Genomic DNA, 25,132 nt, shown 5'->3' with positions numbered 1-25,132 from the left:
ACTCATGCATCACACGGTGGGTAGAGGAAATGTAACTACGATGTCATACAGGCTGTGTGTAGCTAATGCAGAGCAGGCCTGCGGCTAACCCTGCAGCTGTGCTGTGCACAAATACGTCACCAGGATAGGATTCCCTGCAGTGAGATGTGTACACTGACACAAAGCAGACCCGAGACATGTGGAAGCAGATACTAGGCTGATTCATATTGTTTTGAATGCAACCCAACGTCTGCCCTCAGCTCAGTTCCTGGGCTTTTAACGTGTGAGTGGAGGATCGAGCTGGAGCCCCAGTGTGTATAAATTTGATGGATATCGGTCTTGATTGCTGTAGACGTTATAACTAAGGCTGTGCAGATGGGTCAGGGGTTTAGCCAGGATATGCAGTATAATGCCAGCTGACATTTAGTGGCTGGCAGAGATTTTGTCATTCATACAAATATGTGTGTCAAATATCTAAAATAAAGAACACTGCAAGTCATGCTGCCAAGAATTTATAGGACCTTTTGGAGCAGTGCAATGAGATGCAGCCCCCAAAACATTTCTTAATTGTCAGAAGTTGTGATTTTATTATAGCATATGTGATTTTTAAAGTAGATAATAATAGACGTACTTGATTTTCCACCTCAGGCCCTTTGCAGATTAAGAGCTGCGGTGTTTATTCAAGAGGTTCCCAAAAGATGATCAGAACTAAAGAACATCTGCAACATGCACACCATTTGTTTCAGAGTGTTTTAATCGGTTTTTAATCACTTTTCTATGTGAAACTGTGTACAGTGCTTGACACAGAACTGTCTGATTTGTAGTGGAGATTGGAATGTGCACATGTGATGTGATTATGCATTCACCCTCTGTGAACACTTATTTTGCATGAATCTTCTGAAAAATATCTGATTGTTATCATGGGCGCTCACTGAGTCTGTCATCCTGCAGTTCAACTCTGCGATCCTGGGCAGTGGCACAGGAGATGGTGGTATTCCTGCTTTGGAATAAAAGCAGATGAAATCAGCAATACTGAGTATTTCTGAAACGGTGTTTAGGGGAACCCATTCTCCCCACTCTCTGTGCATTGTTTTAAGTGCCAGTGGCTGCTGTCCAACCCCCAAAAATGTTTCTACCTCTGTGCTTAACAGCTGACAAGCTGTTCTTTTCATCAAATGCTGCTCATTTTCCCCCCTCCAAACATACCTCTGGTGATAGTCCCAGAAGAGCTCAGTTTACCTGCATGTGTCCAGAGCGCTTGTTTCCAAGTGCAGTCTCGCTTATCCAGATGTTGATTTTTGTGATGAGATGGCAGGTAAGGTTTCCCTCTGATGGTAAATGGCCTGCATTTGTATAGCGCTTTTCTAGTCCATAGGACCCCAAAGCGCTTTACACTACATTCAGTCATCCACCCATTCACACACACATTCACACACTGGCGATAGCAAGCTACATTGTAGCCACAGCTGCCCTGGGGCGCACTGACAGAGGCGAGGCTGCCGGACACAGGCGCCACCGGGCCCTCTGACCACCACCAGTAGGCAAACACGGGGTTAGTATCACTCTTCCAATGTCGGCCCGGTTTGCGCATCCATGCGTCACAGTGGAACCATCACTCCTGAGTCAGCAAAACCTTCCCGCTGCTCGTTTGTAGAGCCACAGAGGGCTTCTTTTTGTTTCTTCTTTCAGGCATGCTGTTTGATGTGGAAGTCAAGGTTCTTGACTTAATTGGCATTGCTTAGTGACATTTTCACACAGTGGAAATCCAAGGCTGGAGGAGGGTTGGCGTCTTTAATAGACCTGTGATTGGCAGGCTTCAGTTTTAGATCAGCTGTCTGCTTATGGGAGCTGTGGAAGAGTCAGAGAATTTGTAGTATGACAACAATGAGACATGTACTAGAAGTGGAATGAAATCTTTGTTACACATTTATGTGGTTTTTAGATTTTTGGTTCCAGTTCTGATCTCAGTAAACAGGCCGATGGGCTGCTGTTGATGCCCTTTTCAGTTCTTTCACAGAAAATGGAAAGTGGATATTAAATGCTTTTAAAGATGTTTTAATGACGGATTTTGGAGAGGATCGAGGGAGAAAATTCCCCGCCAGTCAGAGCCATCTATTTGGAGCTGGAAATCTGTCTTGCTGTGGTATACATGTTCCAGCCAGTATTCTTGGTCTTTCTTTCTAGACACAGCTATATATTATGGTCACCATCTACAGCAGCCCAGTATTTATTTATTTATACATAATAAAGATGCTGTAACTCTCTATCTTTACTGTGGGAAAGTCTGAGACTTCAGTTCAGTGCCTTGCTCAAGAGCACCTGGCTGGCAGCGTTTTAGAGAAGAGCTCTTTTTCTCCTCTTGCTGGTCTGCTTGATTTGATGCCAGTGAGAACTAATTCAGAAGTGCAGAGAAAAAATGTTTTCACTGGAAAACCCTTTATTCACAGAAATCGCTGTTTCAGCGATATTTGTGCTGATGATGGAAAACAGGTCATGCCACTCAAATCAGAAGATGACTTTCTGCTTTTGGTGGAGGTCTTACACTCATAACAAAACTCCTCCAACACATGCTTCACAAACAGTAACCGCCACCACTCAGTTTCCTACCACCAGCCTCTCCAGTGTGATTGAGCTTGTTGTCATCACTGGAAATCCTGCATTCTGTTTCTGTTCTGATTGGCTGGCTCACAGAAAAAACAATGAAACCAAAAAAAGAAAAGAAAAGCTGAAGAATTGACAGAAAAATCTCTCTCTCTACAAACAGTGTCCTAGCCTAGGACCTGGATGTCATATCCAGGCCATGCAGCTTTATAGTGTGTGAATGAAAGCATGGAGTAGCCAGGAGGGAGTCATCATTATCATCACCTCTTTTAGCCTGACAAAATACTAGCCCCCCTGAAAAACTGACCAATGCTGAGTATTTAACTTTGTAATGCTCAAAGTTTGTAAAATCAAGTTAAAACTGAGAGTGAGCTTCCAGTTTATACACAGCATACAAACTTCAGGAAAGGTTTGAACTGTAACGGGCAAAAAACAAATAATTATTGTTATTGTTGCTGTGGAAATTTTTTTATTTCTAGTAGAATAATATAAGCATCCAAAATACACTGAACAAAAATATAAACGCAACACTTTTGTTTTTGCTCCCATTCCCCATGGGATGGACGTAGAGACCTAAAATTCATTCCAGATACACAATATAACCATCCCTCCCAAACAGTGGTCACAAATCAGTCCAAATGTGTGGTAGTGGGCACATCTGCTATATTGAGATGATCCATCCCACCTCACAGGTGTGCCACATCAGGATGCTGATCTGACATCATGAGTAGTGCACAGGTGTACCTCAGACTGCCCACAACAAAAGGCCACCCTGGAATGTGCAGTTTTTTGCGCTATTGGGGGTCTGGGGACCCAGAACCGGTCAGTATCTGGTGTGACCACCATTTGCCTCATGCAGTGCAACACATCGTCGCATGGAGTCTATCAGATTGTCAATTGTGGCCTGTGGAATGTTGGTCCACTCCACTTCAATGGCTGTGCGAGGTTGTTGGATATTCGTGGGAACTGGTACACGCTGTCGTATACGCCGGTCAAGCACATCCCGAACATGCTCAATGGGTGACATGTCCGGTGAGTATGCTGGCCATGCAAGAACTGGGACATTCTCAGCTGCCATCTGCCCTGAACAATGTGAACCATGATTCATCCGTGAAGCGCACACCTCTCCAACGTGCCAGACGCCATCGAATGTGAGCATTTGCCCACACAAGTCTGTTACGGCGACGAGCTGGAGTCAGGTCAAGACCCCGATGAGGACGACGGGCATGCAGTTGAGCGTCCCTGAGACGGTTTCTGACAGTTTGTGCAGAAATTGTTTGGTTGTGCAAACCAATTGTTCCAGCAGCTGTCTGGGTGGCTGGTCTCAGACGATCTTGGAGGTGAACCTGCTGGATGTGGAGGTCCTGGGCTGGTGTGGTTACACGAGGTCTGCGGTTGTGAGGCCGGTTGGATGTGCTGCCATATTCTCTGAAACGCCTGTGGAGACGGCTTATGGTTGAGAAATGAACATTCAATGCACGGGCGACAGATCTGGTTGACATTCCTGCTGTCAGCATGCCAATTGCACGCTCCCTCATTGCTTGTGGCATCTGTGGCATTTTGCTGTGAGACAAAACTGCACATTCCAGGGTGGCCTTTTGTTGTGGGCAGTCTGAGGTACACCTGTGCACTACTCATGATGTCAGATCAGCATCCTGATGTGGCACACCTGTGAGGTGGGATGGATCATCTCAATATAGCAGATGTGCCCACTACCACACATTTGGACTGATTTGTGACCACTGTTTGGGAGGGATGGTTATATTGTGTATCTGGAATGAATTTTAGGTCTCTACGTCCATCCCATGGGGAATGGGAGCAAAAACAAAAGTGTTGCGTTTATATTTTTGTTCAGTGTATAACTAGGATGCTTGGAAAAGCTGTGTTTAATTCCTTGCTCTGTTTTGCAGCACTTAATAATTCTGTCCTGTCTACGTGTGTATGTATAATATAAGACGCGAGCTACCAAGTTATTGATTAATACTTTTTAGCAGGTAGTTGTCTGCAGATATTCAAACTATCCAGTAGCTTTTGGCAAATAGATGAACAGAGGAATTTTCTCTTTCATCCCTACACTGCTGCCTTGCTGAACATGATGTACTCGATGCCATCAGCTCTCCATCAGATGCAGGTTCTGGTTAGTGTGATTGTCCACTTCACAGCTGATCACAGTAAAGAGATCTGACGGGTCACAGGAATGGCAGCGAAAACATGCAGTTGGCAGGGGCTAGCCAGCTAACAGCAACAAAAGTTAGGAGGACAGTCCACTGTTAAACTGATAGTATATGCAATTAGGGCTGCTCAATTAATCGAATTTTAATCATGATTACGATCTGGGCTTTCAACGATCATTAAAAATGACTGAGCCGATTATTAGCCCCTCCCTCATTTATCCGCGACCCCTTAAAGGCCGGTCCGTGAAAATATTGTCGGGCATAAACCGGTCCGTGGCGCAAAAAAGGTTGGAGACCGCTGATTAAGAGGACCCGAGGGAAGCTCGGAAAACTAAGCAGAAGTTATTTGGAGAGGAGAGTGACTGCCGTTGGTTGAAAAGAGGTAAAAAAAACTTCAGTGGTGTTGCACACTATTTTATATTATTTTTTAAAGTCATTGTTAACCCTTTAAAGCCGGTCAGAGCAGCACACTCCGTTTTGTGTAACTATTTTTAAATCCCCGTGGAACCTGAACCGCGTAAGCTAGCGCAATAAACCGGAGGAGTTGTACTTACATCTGATGCCATCAGCTTGTCCTAGGTCACGGTTTCCTTCCACATAAAGCTTTGCAAAAATTGCATAAAAAGCGCTTGCAGGAACAAAAACATAATATTCCAGAAACACGCTTTGCCGATCCGATCAGCTGTTCATAACACTTCCTACGTTGGAATAGACGTCAGCGCGAACTTGTGCATTTCCGCCATTACCTGCCCGAAACCGGAAGTGACGTCAGTTTCGCGGAAATGTAGTCTTTTTCACTATCAGGGCCTCAGGGCCTATACTCGTCTTTTTAAAAGTTATCTTTGACTTTATGACTTTCTGTGTCGTTTCTGGGATGCTTAGGACTCATATTGCACTGCTGGAAATAGTTTATTTTGATGCATATGCTGCTTTTTTGCAAATTTGCAGTATAATATTCAGTATAATATAACTGTCGCATGTTGCATGTCTGCCATTTCCTGGCCGAAACCGGAAGTGACGTCATTTTCGCGGAAATTGTAGTTTTTTACTTGTAGGCCTTAAAAACCTCTACTGGTCATGTTTGACTTTTCTGAATAGTTTCTGGGATGCTTAGAACTCGAATTGCACTGCTGGAAATAGTTTATTTTGATGCACCTGCTGTTTTCTTTGCAAATTTGCATCATAGGATTGTTTTTTCGTTTTTCCTGCAGTATATAAAAATTGGTGTATCTCCAAAATAAAACTATGAAGACACTCAAAATAAATTTCCTGTTGTTGTAAACTATTTTTTGCAACTTTTTTGTATTTAAAGTTTTGAGGGATAAACCTCTTAAATTTCTCCAAATAGAAATATATGTAAAAAAAACAAAAATGATTTTCAAATTTTTTTGTAGTTTATTGCACTTTTTTGCAATTAATGTAGTTACTATGGACTTAATGCATACATATTATTAAAATATGGGCTATAACAGTTATTTAGCAACTTGAAATGCTCCCACAAATGGCACTACAACATGTAAAAAAATAATATAAGCTCTGGCGGACTTGGTTCTATAGTAGGTCTTAAAGGGTTAAATAAATATCGTCAAATAATCGAGATCTCAATTTCAGTGAAAATAATCGTGATTATCATTTTTGCCATAATCGAGCAGCCCTATATGCAATGTTCTCTCGGATTGATGGAGAAAGAAATATGCTAACATTTTAAATGAATCACTCCCTTATTTAAAAGGAATAAACGTGTCCCCAGAATGTCATCAGAATGTGTATTGTCCTGTTATTTATGACTGTATCATAAGAATAAATACTCTATTCTATCTAAATAAACCCTGTCAATCAAACATTTACAGTGCTAATGTGTTTCCTTTGGCCCTGGGTAATAACGTCTTTTATGGAAGGAAAAACTGAAAAAGGAAAAATTAAAATAAAAAAAAAAGTATTTAAGCACTGCTGGACTTCCAGCTAATTTAAAGTAATAATGAATATGCTGCACTTGCCATTTTCTTTACTCTCTTCTTTAGAATAAAAAAAAATGCCCACGGAGACGAGCGCAGCATATTTATTGTGAACTTAAATGAAGCATTAAAGGCAGCAGAGCAGCTGGCTGCCTTTCACTCTTAGTGACCTGAATATTTGTGAAATCCTTGCTGTGTGCGTCCCTGGCCGTTATTTCTATGGGAAAATCTGAAGATTTCTCTGGAACTGCTTTCTACTGGAGAAGAAATTCCTGACAATTAGTCAGATGACTAATTAAACATAATGGATACATTACTGAAAGTAGTTTTTATAGCAAAGCTGCCACAGACAGCATAGAGACAGTAGTCGATATATTACATGTTATAGCAAATGTAGTTTTTGGTTTCTTGTGAGCTGAACAGAACATTTGGTGATCTCCTCCACTCTCACTCAGTATTGTAATGAATGTATTTCAATGATTTCTGATGTTGTAAACACAAGGCTATTATCTGATCACCAAAATGGTCAGGATCCCCAATCAAAGCTGCAGGCGCTGTTAACCCAAGCAGTGAGGTGTGATGGCAGCACCCTGCCAATATTTGCATAAGAAAATGAGTATTTGTATGCTGTACAAAGAATTAAGTGTAAGGAAAAGTGAAAAGAAAGAGGAAAGGTCTCAATAAAATAAATACATTTAGATAGGTGGTTTATGGTAAGTGGACTGATTCTTATATAGTGCTTTTCTACTCTCCCAGAGTACTCAAAGCGCTCTATACAACATGCCTCATTCACACAAGTGCAAACTAATCTACGTTCACACTCTGATGAACACATTGGAGGGCAACTTGGGGTTAGTATCTTGCCCAAGGATATTTGACATGCAGACTGGGGAAGCCAAGGATCGAACCACCAACCTTCCAATGGGTAGCTGATCTGCTCTACCACCTGAGCCACAGCCACCCATTATGGTTGTAGGGTTTAACTTAACTATTCACTAAACTTGAATGACTTGAATTGCAATGAATAACTGGAAAAACTGGGGTTTTCTAAAACGTTTGACCGGTAGTGTATGTATTAAAAATTCCAATTATGTGTGACCTCATATTCAAGGTCAGAGGTCAAGTTTTCTGAAAATCTCTGTAAATGCAGTAACTCAAAAAGGAAGTCACCAGGATTTAGAAATGTATATGATCTCGTAGCTAGACTAATTTAATTAGGACATTCCCCTAAAGTTTGCTCTGTTGTGTATCTTTCCTGTGGGTAACTGTTGTGGGACTTCCTGAAATATCAGTAAGATGCCACATAGCTTAACCCCGGTAGAAGAATCATAGGGCTATGGCACGGGCACCCAGGATCCCCTCGAACAGTAGAATCTGAGCTAATAGACATCAGACCTGCATGGCTAGATAAGTGGCAAAATGTTTTGATTTGACCTAATTCGAGTGAAGTGGCCCTTTTGCGATGTGCAGAATGGCGCTCTCTGCCTTTAAGTGGCTGCTTTATGTTTGCCTTGCAAGGACTGTCTCATGTGACATGAGCGCAGGTCACTCCAGCTGAGCACGGCAGCGTAAACTGAGTGTGCACTTCATTTAGGCTAGCTGCCAGATTATGTGACATATCCACTTATAAAGCTAATGACGTACTCATAAATCAGCTTTGATTGTGGCTTTGGTAAATCTGGGAAATGACTTGCATTTACTTTTATTGTTCATTTCACAGAGCAGCTTTCTGCTCACTTGGAAAATTGGTTAGCCTACACATTTTTCTTTTAAAGATTTTTCTTTTTTTCGCCGACTCAGAGCCGCGCTCTGGCCTACAGATGACTCAGCATGAGGAACACCCTCTCTGTCTTCCTACATGCACGCACGCACGCACGACCTCCTTTATCACACAACTCACTGTGGGAAATGTCTCACACTTTTAAGGTTCAACGATTAAAAAAAAAAAAAAAAGAATTGTGCTACATGATAACATCTCCCACCACCCCATGCTCCCAGAATATGAGCAAGGGACTGGCATGCAAAGCCCAGCATCCAGCGTGTAAACATGTTTGAGCGCCAACAACTGGAGCATTTAGTTCTAGCCGGCGCGCAGCTAAGCTGTGGTTTCACATGTGGCTAGATGAGGATGGTGGAAGCAGGCAGAGGAAACTTAGATGCTTGTCTAACATTTCCGCTCAATCATAACCAAGATCAGGTTACCATAACGCACAAACACACACACATGCACACACCAGATTTCTGCACTCAGGCATCATTCTGTTTCCAAGCTTTGAAGTAACAGCCTAAGTAGTAGAGTAACAAAAAAAGACAAAGAAGAAGCTGAGAGCATTCCCAAAACTTGTTGACATTTTACACGAGGGATATGATAATACAGCCTAACATTCTGCCCGTCATTCTGCATGGATTAGCTCGCAGGTCGGACTGTGTAGCTGCTAATAATTGTGTTTTTCTGAGCTGAAACTTGCTGGAAGGCTTGGCCTACTTTCTCAGTTATGGTGCGTCTACATTATGGGCCCAATATAGACCCTGCAAAACAGAATTAACATGCAGCTCTTTTCCTAAAAAGATAGAACTCTCCTGTGTGAGTTTTGAAAAGAAAACCTTAAAGTTTCTCATCCCATTTAGCCCACTTTCCCCCCCATTTTTTTTCAGTTCTATCTGAATTCTGTGCAGATGATATGCATTGCATCTGTTAAGTGCTGCCCAAAGAAGTCAAGAGTGGCGGATTGAAGAACAAGGAAAGTGCATCTCTAGCCTGAATAATGAATAGGCGACCATATTGTGGATGGGGGAAAAAAGGAGGATGTGGTTCAGTAATAGTCTGGTGAGCATTTCTTTCTCGGCTAAATTGTTGGTCTTGCTAGACTCTTGTTTCCAAGAAAAGTTAATGAAAATTACATGTGAAGTCTAATGACCGACTGTTACAGGATTTGTAGGCTGCAGGCAGCTAAGGTATATTATTATATTAGGCTGCCCCTCTGAGTATTAGCATAGTTCCTGGCTGTGTTCCACTTCTAGCAAACCATTTTGGTCAAAAATGCCACCGAGTGCTGTGATGAGAGTAGACTTCAGTACCGACCCTGTACTTACCGGTTACAGGGTGGTACTTTTTAGATTTGTCAGTGTGATGCGTCACAAGTCAAATCAGGTGCTTTATGATAACGAGTTTCAGTTACAGCTCTTACAGATCTGGTGAGAAAGTGTATATACCTTTTTCTGCAATACCTCCACACTGGGGTGCCCTTGATCAAAGCCCTTAACCCCAAGCTTAACCTCCAACTGAAAACAGCTCTTAAAAATGTGTAGCAGGATGTTCTCTCTGTTTGTATATAAAGGTTTTAGGAAAAGGAAGCTGCGTTCTGCCACGATCATGAAGTGGTTTAGTGGCCTAGCCCTGCTATGAGTTGGTGCAGTCATGGGGTTTTCTCATCATTCTCTATTTTTGTATTGGAGTTTTTTAAATGTGTATAGCAGGGTATTTTTAAAGGTCTAATTTTGCTGCAATGTTTTGCAAATACTGATGGTTGCTAAAGAAGAACAAGAGTATTTTTGAAGTTTAAAGTTATTTAAAAAAAGTCTCAGTTTCATTGAGTCTTAAGAGGAAATAAATGACATTTAAACTGGTTACTTTGGGCATAAATCCATAAGCATGAATCAAGTAGGTTTCATTTGTTCTGGTTCTTGTTGGCCCCTACAAAAACAAGGCATAGTGCTCCTACTACCCCCCCCAATCCTCCACTCTGTGTGAACCCTGTTCTGTTTTTCTACACATCTCGCAATAAAGCAGGACCCGAGTCATGACACTTAAAATTATCACTAATGTTGTGTAAGAAGCATTCTTTAGGGACTAGCAGGCAGTTTAATCTTACAGTTTAAGAGTTTGAATGCCATACACAGTGCTGATTTTTAACTCTACTAGAGTAGCAGAGCTAACACACTTTGTTGTGTTGTTACCGGTGTTACAGTGTCTTATTTTCCTTGATATAAAATGTGAAATATGTCTGGTCTTCTCTTGTTCCAAATGTTGATATTATGTTGTGTTTTTATGAGAAACAGAGAGTATAGGAGTTGTTCTAAAAAAATAAAATGGGGCTACAGATATCAGCTTCTTTAAAATGCTCACCAAGCTGAACGTGAGCATTTTAAAGAAGCCGATAAAGGAAAAGGGGCTAACGCTGGAGTTCATAGTTAGCCACAAGCTAGCAGCCTCGGTATGAGCAAACGATCCGAGCAGTTATGAGGAAACTTGTAGAGGCCAGTTATGTCCTGTTAGTTGGTGAAGTTACTGCAAAATGATGCACGTAACTGACATTTATTTTATGCTAGCCTCTGTAAGTGTTAAAGTGATCCTTTGCTTTCTGCTCCGTAGAGCAGGTTAATTCCCGGTTAAATGTTTTGGCCTATATGAAGAGGGATATATTTATTTATGTCTGCCAGTCTAAGTATCTCAGACATCAGGGAAAATGGAAGTCATTTTGGGCCTACGCGTGTTTATTCTGTTTGAGACGGGCTTGAGAATTTGAAACCCAAACCCACGCCTTGTCGTCCCTCCGAGGCCCCTCCCACTCCGGTCGGCAGGCACGGCGCTCGCATGAAAGTTAGAAGAGAGGCGTTCGCTTTCATCCCCTGTCATTTGGCCATTTCCCAGATATACCATCTCACCTTCCCTCCCCTCCGCTCTCCTCTTGCTGCTCATTTCTCTGCCTGCCCTACCCACTGTCTCCTCAGCCTCTCATCTCTCGGCATATCTTTCCTACAGACACATTTGTGTGTCTCCCTGCCTCCATCCCACAGCTATGATTTAGGCGTCAGGGCTGCTCCCACTCCTTCCCAGCCCTGGATCAAGTTACCCCGCCATTACTCAGACGTTCCCCCTGCGATGGTGCTCCATGTCAGGGGTGTAGCGGAGCCTGCCTGCCTCTCCAGACCTGCAGACTAGCTCAGTTCAACCACAGACGCCCCTGGTCAGTGGAGTCTCTCCAGCTATGGCACAGACTCCCTGGAAAATGATGTGGCGTGGTGGGCAGAGGGGTTAGTGTAGTTTTACTTTGGTTTCTATGTGGGACGCTGTCGTAACTCCAGCACTTGGGCTGCTTTCGCCTGGCCCACAGAGCAAACGGGCTGCATTGGGGATCTTTTGTTGTTGTCGTTACTAGGGGTGCAACGATACACAAAATTCACGGTTCGGTTCGGTTCGATACTTTGGTGTCACGGTTCGATATTTTTTCGATACAAAAAAAAATGTTCATGCCTTTTTAATTTGTCATTTATTAAAATTATAAATATATATTTTAACACAAAAGTACAGTTTTTAAATTTAACCCTAACCCTTGTGCGTGTTGTTTTTTAGCTCGTCATATTGCAGCCACAGAAATTCTTTTGTCCATGAAACCATAAAGCTGCACTTTCTTTTTGCCTTATAGTCTGATTTGTCATAACTTCTCCGTTTTGTGGTAAGCTTTTCTTTGGCTGTCACTTCTTCACCCTGACCTGTCTTATTTGGCTCAGCAGAACTAAAATATATATCTGTCTGTGAAGGTTCTCAATCATCCAGGTCATCGTAGTGAAATATATATCCTGCCGCACTCACATAAGCTCAGCGATTCTCTGCGCGATCAACCTCTCACATGTTTAAGCTGCGGGAGATTTCACTTGTCATGTTTGCATAGTAAGCTAACAATTAATAAGACTATGTCAGAGGAATTGGTGCACAAATTATCATCACTCACAGATCAGTGCTGTCGCTCTCTATACACAGTTCGCGCGATTGCAAAGTGAAAGCAAAAAAACAAGCGCAAATTCAAACGCGATTTCAATATGTCACATATTGACAGTGGCTCACCCAATGACATAATTACCCAGCTACATTTCTGAAAGAATGCAAAAGCATTGACATATATTTTTCCTTCCTACAATAGCCCGACAGGCAGGGGAGAGATAGCCCCGGGACGTCGGGCTAGCGATATTGCGAGCCCTGTATCTGATTGAGGAATCACTCATCTTTGGAAAAGAGAGTTTATTACAGAGAAATGTCTCTTTCCAAAATAAAAGCTATACTATCCGCTTCTTCTGGGCTATATTCTCAGCAGCATATTAAACATATCAGGTCTCCATAAGGAGAATCCTGTGCTAACAGCTGTCTAAATGACTCGGCTAAAGTTTGTAGCATGCATGCTTGTTGTTTTTGTCTTTGCACTAGGATGATGTCGGTGTAAATGTGCAGTCATATTCGTTGTGTTCCCACTAGTGCTTTCAGGTTAATCTCGTTGAAATAACCTTAACGCCACAACACGGCAAATCTCCGTTAACGAGCTACCCTATACAGAGGGGCTAGACGGCCAACACGTTAACGAGCTAACTGCGCTAACACACTAGCTCCCACCCATGTAATTGAGCATTGCATGGCACATCCAACATACTGTTTTACTTTAGTCCATGACTCGCTTACCTTCAGGGTCATACGTCACATGAAAACCAAAATAATTCCAAACGCCAGATCTGAATGAGGGTGGGGAGGTCCACTTCTGTCTCGCTAGCTTGCCCTGCGCTCTTCCTTCTGACCATCCTGTCTGTGTTGAGTGCTCAGTGAATCTGCGTTCGACTACTCCGCCTAGGCTGCACTCTCGAGCCTAGGCGGAGTAGTCAAATGCAGATTCACTGAGCGCTCAACACAGACAGCATCGTCAGAAGGAAAGTTGATAAAATAAATTACAAATTTTGTATTGTTCTTTTTTTTTCTCCCCTTTGGTTTTCTTTCTTTCTCTCCCCCTCTTTCTTTCATTCTTTCCCCCTGTCCTATCCCACAGTCATGTCTGTCCCGTTTGCAACTGAAAATAAAATAAATTCATAATTATAATAAAGGTCAATCAAATGGACCAATATGATGATCCACTTAAAATAAATCCTCTTGGCATCTTTCTTGGCCTCAAGACAACAATTCTGATGGCTATAGATCCAAACGGGACACAAAAAAAAAAAAAAAAAAAAAAAAAAAATTGAAAAAAAAGTTTTTGAAAAAAATTGTATTGTTCGATACATATGCGTACCGAACCGAAAGCACTGTATCGAACGGTTCAATATCGATACGAATATCGTTGCACCCCTAGTCGTTACCAGTTCACCCACAAACACTAGACTGTGCAGACTGTGTACCAGCTGTGAGCCACACAACAAGCCCAGCCCTTCCATGCGTCACAAGTCGACGGGTGATTTGTGGGCCTCATCGTTTTATGGTTATGTAATGTCGGTTCCTTTGACGAGTAAAATGTCTTGTTAAAGCCCACACCGCCCTGTGCCCATAAAAGTGACTGATGCAGGCAGTATGAGGGCCTGGCTATCCCGTTAGGTTTGGTCTCCCATCCTAGACAGCGTGTCACGGGGCCTGGATGAGAGCTGTCCAGCTTGTGTAGCCAAAACATGACGCTGCAGAAATTTCACAGGCTTGGCTTTATCACTTGATTGATGCACGCTGAGTAAAACTGCTAAATCCACCGAGGAATTGTGGGATCCTATAGGTCTAATTTATGGCAGTCACTGGGGGAAGGCGTATACCTGTTTCTCTGCCCACGCCCCCTTTCATTGGGTGTAAAGTTTTATAGAGGCTATAGCATCCTACTCCCATTAAGCCTGTTGTGCACTTCAGTGGAGCCATAACTCCCTTTCTGCTATCGCCAAGCTTTTCAGCTCCTCTGTAATTTATTTAACTCTGACATATGGCTGTCCTGCACGAGGCAAGGTAGCATATCACAGCACAGGAAGGCCCGCTCAGGCTAGGCTAATCCTTTCTAATTGAAAGGGAGGCAGCGTTGTGGGCCAGTGGCTTGTACGTCGCTCATCTTTCTGCTTGTTTTACAGTAATGAGACATCTGGGGCCCGAGCGCAGAGCTGTTTGTAGTGGGAGAAGTGGTTCCCGAGCCCGAGGGCCTGCAAGGCTTTCGCAGACAGAACAACAGAGCTGACTGCTTGTTTGCTCCTATCTGTATGTGGGCATTTTTATTTTGCCCTAGCCGCCTTGGCACGGTGTCATCAGCCATGCTAATGTTAGATTTGATTTATTTCTTTGGAAAGAATAATACATTTGGGAAATTTAGGACAAGGATGAGGCTATTTAAGTTAAAGAGAGGACGTTTCATTGCCCTGTCTTCTAATATTAAGTTTGCATTCTCTACATCTCCTGTGTTGGTCTGTAGCCTGTTATTCTGAATATAAAGCTGCCAAGAGGCTGTCACTTAAGGTATAATTTGACTATAGGTTTTTTTTAGCATCAGTGCAAACTGAAGTTCTGTTTTACTTTAAATGTATTTACTTATTATTTATATTGTGTGTTGGCTGTAGTTTGTGTATTGAAGAATAAAATTGGTTTCTGTTAGTTAGATGGTGAAGAGCAGCGGCCTAAAACAAAAACCTTGCAGGCTGGGCACTGTGGGTGTCATAGTGTCACTCAGTCACTTATAGCTCCAGGTTGGCCCTCAGTACAGCCTCCCTGTTTATGAGGAGAGTAAGAGAAACCTTTTTCTTCTTTTCAACCACACTGATGTTCCTCCTGAGCTTATAGTTTAGTTGAAATTGACCAAAGTTTGACATGTTCTCGGTTCTGCAGTTTTGACTGCAACTCAACTGATTTTCTCCATGTAGGCTGAAAGCACTAAGCAGTTTATACCATATGTAAGTATATAGTTTTATTATGATTTTTTCCCCATTGATTTGAGTAGGGTAGTGGATGTTTGTCCATAGGCTACAGCTAGTATAAGAGCAGGCTGATCCTAACAGTCATATAAGAGAACTATATGGGTGCTTTTTCTGTTCGTGTGTAATTTCTTGATCTACCACCAATCTAAGTAAGTGTTTGCATATGGTTTTATTTTTAATTTTCCTTCCATTGTTTGTTGTGAGCTATAACTAGTTCTGTCTAGATGTTTTTAATATTTCCAAAGGAGTCTTGTAACCTTGTAAACTTGAGCTTGTTCCTTCCCTTTTGGTGCATCGATCCTATTCTCTTCACCTCTTAAACATTGTCTTTAGGGAAAGGAAGAACTTTACCACAGTGACTTCATGTCCATCCTATTCTTCTGGATGTGATGTCTCAGGAGCACCAGGAGGAGATGTATTTGTACTTGAGGATGAACTGATGGATGAACTTGGATGAACTTCTCAAGATTTCACTTGGTAATCATAGCACATCTGGTAGTGATCTAACTGGTTAAAATGATAATGTAATGATAACGACATATTGTTTTGCACACATACACTTTCTTTGCGTGTTTTTATTTTTATCATTCTTTTCTCCCAACTCGTCTGTGATCAGTTTCCTGGTGGGCAACCCTCCCTGAATCTGAAAGTTCAGTTGTTCTTCTGTTTTTTAAATCTAACGGCTGGCCTGTCCATGTTGTTGCTGCTGCAGACGGATGTGGTCCCTAACTCCACTGTCATGGACTGCAGCTGGCAGCTGTAGTCGTTGGGCTCTGGAGGTCAGCTGTGGGTTGGAGAGCTACGCTCCTCTGTGCTGAGGCTGCAGAACAGTAACTCCGTGACATCGGAGTTTGAGTTAATTGCAGCTTACTACTGAGACAAGAGGAGAAACTTGTAAACTAATATTTACAAGTTAGATCTACTCAATCTAGCTCAGTGGCAAACACTGTAATGTTTTCTTTGATGCCATAAGGAGGAACAAAGAGGGATCTGTGATCACATTTTCCCATTTGGTTCAATAATGAAATGGCAGCTTGAAGCTGTTGTTCCCATCTCTTAAATTCTTTGAAGTCCCCATAATGAGTCTTAACAGACATGGATTTACACTGCAGCATGACCGGTTGGCAGTCATTCTTGCCTCCCCCCCCCCTCCCTCGTTCTACTACCACCTTGTTTATTTGCCCCAAGCTACAAGCAGTCACACTGTCCTTGCATTGCCATTTTCACACAGAAACGGTGACCTGGCAGTGCATTAAGGCAGATCTGCAGCTACACTTCGAATCCTGTTGGACACGCTGAACCCTGTGCGGCTCACCAGAGACCTCTAAATTACTGCTTTTCACAACCAGAAAAGCACCTTGCATGTTTGAGAATAGCTTTTTTCCCCTTCTATTTTCTTTTTCTTTGTTTGCAGTTATGTTTTTCTGTCTCAGTGGCAACTACACAAACGCACGCACCGAAAACACTTAAATCTGATATCTTTCCTTGTGCAAGATGCTTTTTTCTGTTAAAAGCAGAAGTTGGATCTCTCTCACTTCAGTGTGGAACGCCGGTGTTACTTCACGTTTTATCCTGCTCAGGAAAATATATGCTCACACTCTAAAAGCCATGAGGCTAACCTCGGCACAGATATTTAAGACGCTTAAGGTTAATACTAAACTGCTGTAATCCAGTTTTTGGTTGGATTCAGAGCAGAGATAGCAGCGGTTCAGCATGTACCTGTCAGTACTAAATGATTGCTTATTTCCTGCCAGAGAAGAGTGGAGTTGGGGGGGTTGGGATGGAGTAATAGCAAGCAGCTGCCTCAGCTGGACCTTACCTTTCCTTTTTGTTAGCCTGCTGCTCTCTCAAAGCTAACCTGCATGCCAGAACGCCTACTCCCCCCCCCCCCCCCCAAGTTCTGCCCTGGCTGTCCGAGATACTAAGCGCTGTAGGTGGCACATAATCCGGATGCAGCATGACAGGGAACAGGCTTGATCCATCTTGTTGAGTGAGAACTTCTTGTTGGGGTGTTTGGACAAAGCCTTGTCGTTTTGTCCTGAGAGGTTTTTTTTAATTTATTTATTTTTTTATTCATGCTGCTTTTCTCCGATTAACTAAATGCTCCAACGATCGGCCAAGTTTAAGCAGCCAGCACGAGTGGCCATATTTTATATTTATCACACAGAGAGAGAGGAGCAGTGCAGGGCAGTTGCACCGGCTATCACTCTTTCATTGGAAAACGATAAACATAAATCTGTGGAATGCATCCCTGTGATCTGAGTCCGTGGTGGATCAGGGAATGACGGGGAGTAGCAGAAGGCCCGATCTGCTTCGCCTTCCTCAGGCAGTAGAATTCGAAGGCTCTCTGGCTCTGTGGGGTTTGCTGACATTTTCTTTTTTGGGGAGGGGGCCCTTCAGCAAAGGCAGACAGTGTCACAAGTGCAAGATTGGTGCTTTAAAAAGTCAGTGAGGATGTGAGAGCTTCTTGGAAACCCCCTAAGCAATACAGAGGGACTTTGGGTAGGGCAAGGCTTTTCCCCATGAATCACAGCTAATTAACGAAGTAATTAAGATCGGAATCTCGGCTCACAGAATTGTCTATACGTTCAAATAGGCCATCAAATGGAAAATCCCTTCCATTTGTGAAAGGGCTAATTTAAAGCGTTCAGACCTTTTCCTCTCCATTTTTCCCCGCCGTGTGTCACACAAGGGACATCTGTTGAAAAGAGCAAGGCAATGTTACGGTGAGTTAATGCGCTCTCCACTCCATCAGAAGCGCTGTTCATAATGCATTCGCTATACACATTTCAGCTTGAGTGAATTTATTTCAATAAATAATGTCACTCCAAGGACACGCTTCGATCTTTGCACGGCGGCCACGCTCACCGTAAGCCACGTCGTATTGTTATCTCATTCCTCCTTGTGCCAAATGATAGATTAACAAACAGTTTAGAAACGGGGCACTGAGTATGTCTGCACTTTTATCATCTCCGCACACTGCCAAAATAACCTCCTCCTCTTTATGATGGATGTATTTTCCAGTTTTATTCTGCTCCTACAAGCTGGACTGCTATCTTTAGGTATGGCCATAATGTTAGGGCTTACAGGGAATTTCATATGGTGGGCAAGAAGTGGATACGATTTATGGCTGGGATTATGCCCAGTGTGCTTTTTCTGGTAGGTGCTATTTAGGTGGTGCTAGCATGTACTGTTTAGACTTTTCCCTATGCCTGTCTCTTTCCTGAGTTTCTTCTAGAAGTAGAAAGCTTGTTGGGAATTAAGGGAAGTGTAAAAGAGATTGTGGATTGGTGAGTGGTTGACTGGTTGACCTCTATTGTGAAACTCATTCATGAAAAAAGGGCATTTTGTAGCATTGTTTCCCTGCAGTGTCTCTAAGGATTTTGAACTCTCTGGTTTAGCTGCAGTTAGTTTAGTTTAGTTGGGTTTTTTTGGGTTTTTTTGAGCAAGGGGGGGTTGGAGTGCTGAGTCACCAGCTAACGCAGACCTTCCCAAAGTGTGGGGCCCGCCCCCTAGGGGGGGCGCAGAGCCATTGCAGGGGGGGCGGAATGAAAAGGGGGAGAAAAAACAAAACGCTTGGACACTGCTAGCACGGGGCGGCCACAGAAACGCAAAGCAGGAGATGAAGCATCAGTGAATATGTTTCCAAACCAACTTCATTCTAAACCAAAGACTAGAAAATATAGTGAAGCCAATCTTCCCTTTGGTTTCACCTGCACAAGTGCCGAGGTAGGTCTCCCCTGCAGAATTGGTTTTCGCTGGGCTCTTCAAATCACGGACAAACAGTATCCCACATTCTTGATTTTTAGTTCACAAACACTCGTTGTAATGACTAACTACTCCTGACATTTTGGAGATTTTAGCTCTTTATACAGTAAAGTTACAGCGGGATATAAATAACATCAGGCTGATCCTGCCGCGATTTGTTCCCCCCGTCTAAATCACGGACAAACAGGATCCCACAGCTGTTTATGTTTTTAAACCCATTTTGCACAGAGAGGCATGTTTTGAAAAGTGTATTGATAGCAATGTTGAATATTATTACACAGGAAAAAAAACCAACTACATGTAAAATAATCACACCGTGACGCCTCTGCCTTTCTAAATAGAAGAACAGTAGCTGCGTGTGTATGTAAGCCTGTAAAAACCGAAGATAGTCAGATTAACAGTATTTTGTCTCTATCTGCCATTCTGCAATTCATCTCATGTAAACAATAACGTGGCGCACAGCGTGACGTGGAAGGCACATACCTTTGACGTTGTGTGACGAACTCTGTATTCCTCGTCCACAGGTAAACACAAAAAAGGAGTTTTAAAAAATCTCAGTTTTCGGTGATTCGAAACGCCGTTTACGTGTGGACGAAACAGCTGCGTTTTCAAAGATACTCGTGTAGGTGCGGACGTAGTGTAAAAAAGTTAGTAGTTTATTTTCTTACTACCTGTAATTTATTGCAGATTACTTGTATTTGCTTAATTGTTTACTAAATGTTTGAGGTGTGAAATAAACCGAAATATCCGAACATATCTGACAAATGAAATACTAAAATTTCATTCACTAAAACTGAAGCATGAGCTTCTTGGGCAGGCTGTACCGCGCAGCATGCTGTTTTTATTATGAGATTGTTCGATCAAAAGGCTCAAAGGCATCAGCAGCACAGAGTGTGCACAGTTCAAGATGAGACTTAACGGAGGTGAGTCCAGCAGATGGCTACCTTCCTGTACAGTTTTGATGAAAAGGGAAATTGGCTATTGAGACCATAACAAATTTTTGTACCTGACCCTAAACATGCTTATTTTGTCACTGATCTTGGTAATTTTAACATGGCCTGCGTTATACTTCACGTGTCTCTCTAGTCTGCTAGAGTCCGCTTGGGTCCATTTTTGGGTCCAAGTGTTGTTAATTCTGTCATCAGACTGTGTCAACGAGGATTCATGTGGATGTCCACGTCCGTGCCAGTTTGTTTCGAACGCAGACGCTCATCCACAGACACTTTATATTACAATGAACCAACTGCGCATGCACCCCAGGCGGTGGACTTCAAAAAGACCTCAAAGAAGTGGAACAGGAACGACTTTCAGTCCATCGGGCTTCCAACTCCCCAAAACCCATTGATTCACATTTGAAGACACCCTCAAGTGGGTATTTGATTAACTACAGTATTGGCTTTACTTTCCTGTTCTGGAAGTTACTGCTTGGTACACTGCTATGTACAGTTTTTCTCCTTCAAACTATTTGTTTCCCGGTCCTGAGGTTTTCCTACTTGAACTGGGACAGAATTGCATATATGTGTTATGTTTCAAAATGTTAAATCTTTATTACTTTGTGAATGTCTTTACTTTTTTCTTGCACCATCAGCAAGTCTGTGATTCCAAGAAAAATATCTTGAGATCTACTGAATACTGTGAATGTACTGTAGGTGTATAAGCAATTGGATGTAGAATAATTGGGCAAGCAACTGAAAAAAATGGCTAATTTAATAATAATACCCAATAATTACTGGTGATGGCATTATTAATGAGAGGCTTTAATGAGAGTACAGCCATTTTTCACTATGTTCTGACATTTTATGGACACAACAAATGACTGATTCATCTTTAAAAGTAATCAATAATGTTGCTGCTTGGGGCAGATTTCTAGTCTGACCATTATTTGAAATCGCAGCTTGTTAACTGTGAAAATCAAACAAGACAGTGATTGCTTGAAAAACAAATTTCTGCTCATAAAGGCATTTAGCTCTCCTCATCCTCACTTTAAGCCTGTAAGTCTCAACTGTGGGTCAACAAAAATTCAGATTGGATGGTTTTTTAGTATTAATAATTCATAAAAATTGGAAAGTTGGGCATGTCAGAAAAAGTTAGAGACCTATTGCTACCAGCCACTAGCAGCTAGATTTCTAGTGATTGTTTGCAGCTTACAAAAGGTTTAAAAGAACAAGTGGGTGGAGCTATAGCATGGGTATGTCTGCTTGAGGTGCCCGTCCATGAGATCTTTAATTCCCAGTAGAGCTTCGATTGCAATCTGAGGGAGTCCAAAATCGTTAGTGCCTATAAACCCAGATCCAGGTGATGAACACCAGAAAGGATCTGTCAGGCTGACGGAGGGGTCTTATTGGACTTGGTTAGCCTGTGGGACCCTAGAGGTAGCTGACAGATGCTGGGAGAGGTACCAGGTCAGATACCGGAAGGCCCACTCCCCTGGGATTAGTTTAAGACCACGGATCAACACTTTTGTCAGCCTCAAAATGATTCTTGCAAATTGTCAGAGGGGGAAGCAGTGCTCTACTTATACACGATACAGTGGGAATGCTGTTGACCTCAACTGATGCTACGGTCAAGTGATGGAAGGAACACTTTAAGGATCTCCTCAATCCCACTGTCATGCTTTCCATAATGAAAACAGAGTCTGGGGGTGAGGCCACTGATATAGTTTATAGGGTTGTCACGATACTAGAATTTCAAAGTTGATACGGAGACCCAAGAAAATACTCTATACAGCTGGGAGGATTTTGACCAAGTTTAAAAAAATTTACGTGTTGATTTTCAACTTATTTTCCCAATTATAAGTTAAATTTAACCAAAAAATTCTCGCTATCATGTATTTCCTGAGTTCCTATGGGCACTTGGTCTTGTTTGATGCCACTTGTGGGTCAGAGGACAGTGCAGGAATAGGTCTCTTACTGCAGGTTTTATTGGATGATAAATGCTCTCTGCTCAGGGCACAAAGCAAACCTCTGTTTCCTGAGCTGTCTTGTACAATTTGTGCTGAGCTCAGTGTAGTGCCAGAACATTTCCACTTATGTTTCACCTCGGTCTACACAAGTATACTGTGCTGAAAGATACACCAGGTCAAACCAGTGATGGGGAAGTTGAAGCAGAGCCTATGTTGAGCTTTTTTTTTTTAAATTTTTCCAGTGCTTTTCTTGTATTATGTTTGAGCCCCTCATCAGCCTTGTGATCACTGATGTAGGCAGCAGAGATCTGGCTAAGAAGGCACAAGTGAAACTTTTCAGGTCCTTAAAAAGTCCTTCTGTGAAATGGCTTCATTTAGATCTGCGGAAATGAAGTTTACACTTTCAGGTAACAGTATGAATTTGCCACCAAACCTAAATCACTTCCTCTTCTCCTTCCTCTCGGTCTGGAAGGGGTTACTCTCCATGTTTCCTGTCTTAATTCCCAGAGCTCCGGCTACGTTCTGATTGCTTTCTTGATGTTAAACATTCCCAGGCTCTTATAACCCTCTAGCTTGCCTCCTCCATCCAAGAGCCGTCCCAGGTGTACGAGTGGGCGAACCTCCTGTTTTTAAGGATAAAATCTCCCCCTTTTTTTCTTCTTTTTTTTTTTTCTTTACTCGGGGTTGGAGATACTAGAGGGGACTGGCGGGGCAGGGAGCTGTGCGATGGGAAAGAATTCTTTCCCTGCATACCATTTAGCTGCTGTAAGGCTGTGGGAAAGCATGTTTTCCCAACCATGCTTCATTTGAGGCAGCTTGTTACGAAAGAAGTCCAAAAGGTTTCGATTGTACAGCTCATAGAGTCGACTGGTATTTTCTGAACATCACGGTTAACATGTGCTTCTCTTTTAAACTTCATCTCTTTATTCTTCCTTACGCGATTCCTTCCCACTCCCTTTCCCCTGGAGACACCTGATCGACGGCTGAGTTATGTTATCTGGCCTGAGTCAGCGCGGCCTTCGCATCAGTCATAAAACAAAACGGGATCCAGATTGCGCTAACATGCCTGGGTAGAGGCTGCAGTGTAGATGTGACCCAGGAGCAACAGTCCAAGCTGGACTATATTTAGCTCGGCGATGCTCCGGCTAATTGCCCTCCCAGGCCTAATCATTTCCAGGCTCTGCAGCTCACAAATGACTGGAGGGGAGGCCAAACACCCACTAACCTCATGTTAAAGGGATGTCAACATCAATGGGGGATGTCGGAGCGCTCCGCAGACAAGACAGATTAGCACAATATTCTTCCTTCTCATGCGCTATTAAGATGTTCTCTAAGCGGATTGGATTGAAGAGTCCAGCATTACTGTCTGCTGCAGTGTATTAATTGAATCTGTTTTCCTGCCTCTGTATCAGTAATGTGACGACTCTTGGCAGCATCCTCTGAAAGCGACACTGCGAGCCCGTCTTCATTTCATCCTCGCTATTGGGGCCCGCTAAATCCCTCCGCTGCCGCCTCCTACAGCCAGCTTAGCTGCTTCCCCAAATGAGGAATGCGCCGGTGCCCCCGCCCCGCTTGCCTCTCCTCTGCTGCGATGTGGCGTTGGTGGAAAAGTTTACTTTTCTGCGATTTGTTCTCACCACCAGCCCTCTCCCCCGATTCGCGAGTTTCCGTCCTTGTCGAGTTGCGCTGCTTCCTGTGCGGTTCCTGTCCCAGAGACGTGCCCCGTGTTTCACCCGGGCACATGATGGCCTGGGTCAGGGGGGTGAGGGCTCTGTGCTGAGGGAGTGGGAAGATGACACAGTTTGGGTTGCCTCTCAGCCTGGTAATCGGCTCTAAGCTTCCTTCCTGGTCCAATTCCCAACGGCATGCTGGGAGATGGTGGTTTTCCAAGGCTGTCTCCATTATGCACACCTGGAGGTAGACCAGGTAGCGTGCCAGTAATGAAAATGTCACATAATTCAGTGAGCTGTTGATGGAAAGGAGAGGTGACAAAGTCACTGGCAGCACAGGAGTTGGATGCTGTGACCTCGCTGAGCAACTCTGGGATTTTAGAGTGTATGTTTCACAGTGATGGTGGTCATCCTCACAGTTTTACAGCTACAACGATGCAAATCATATGACGCTTATAGTGCCTCAGTGTCTTATCTAAGATGGCCTTCTTTATTTTCTGAAATACACTGTTACAGTGGTGAATTCAGAGTTTCAGACAGCTTCTCTATTCTTATCTCTGCCAAGGAGGTTTTTTTGGTGGTTTTTGCTGACATTCTATTCGCAAACAAGTAGCTGGAAAAGTTTCAGATATACTGTGATCAAATTTTGTAGGGGTGTAGAGTGGGGTCATGTTAACAATCCGGTAAAGTCAGGCTTACAATCCACCAAGGCCTTGAAGGTCAACTCAATGATTTGTTGGTTGAAAATGGACTAAAAGCCTAGAAACGTGATTCTTACATGTGCCCTCACATATAGAAAGCCCTGTATAAGAATGCTAAACCTAAAATTGTGTCCTAGACACACAGGGACAAGACCTAAAACAGCTGGTTTCATACAGTGGATGAACTAAGGCCCGGCATGAGATAAATATTAATTATTTTGAACTGTTGTGCAAAGCTGCTCTTTTAAAGACCAAGAGTAAAATTAGTGAGCATGACTTGCTAAAAGTGAGACTTTCTTTGTTGTTGCCGTGCAGTTTAGTTTTATTATGTTGTCTCCTGGATGCTGTCACAGCTTCCTGGCAGCGCAGGACTATCATCACCTTCGATGAAAGATTTTGGCACGGGAGTCGTCATTGTCCTCCTCCTTATTTTCATCTGCAATAAGAGGTGAACCGCACACGTTCGGTTATGCCATCTTTAGTATTTCATCTGCCTCTAAATCAAACACACTCACTTCCCTCTGTAGGAGGCGAACACTGAAATGAGCAGCGTGAAATCTGTAAACAAAGCGGCTCATGCCAAAGAGATTTAATGTAGTGATAGTGACAGCTCTGCTAGGATTATCTGGCTGGATGATATTTTTGAAAAACAAAATACTGAGTGTGGATTAACCAAGCTTTCAATGCTATT

The 25,132-nt window shown here is 42.9% G+C and overlaps 1 protein-coding gene across 2 annotated transcripts in view; it reads left to right on the top strand.

Moving 5' to 3' along the window:
• znf438 (zinc finger protein 438) overlaps positions 1-25,132 on the top strand; it is a 58,403-nt gene that overhangs the window by 329 nt on the left and 32,942 nt on the right. Inside the window, exon 2 of one of the 2 annotated variants that reach the window (XM_080864503.1) lies at positions 15,734-15,877. The exons of the other annotated variant lie outside the window; for it this stretch is intronic. The gene's annotated coding sequence lies outside the window, so the exon portion shown is untranslated. The remainder of the gene's footprint in view (positions 1-15,733; positions 15,878-25,132) is intronic. 2 annotated transcript variants of the gene reach the window in all.

The sequence above is a fragment of the Rhamphochromis sp. 'chilingali' genome, assembly GCF_963969265.1.
Source record: "Rhamphochromis sp. 'chilingali' genome assembly, chromosome: 18".
Classification (NCBI taxonomy): domain Eukaryota; kingdom Metazoa; phylum Chordata; class Actinopteri; order Cichliformes; family Cichlidae; genus Rhamphochromis; species Rhamphochromis sp. 'chilingali'.
The sequence above is the reverse complement of the archived record's forward strand: the minus strand, read 5'-3'. Positions and strand labels throughout refer to the sequence as shown.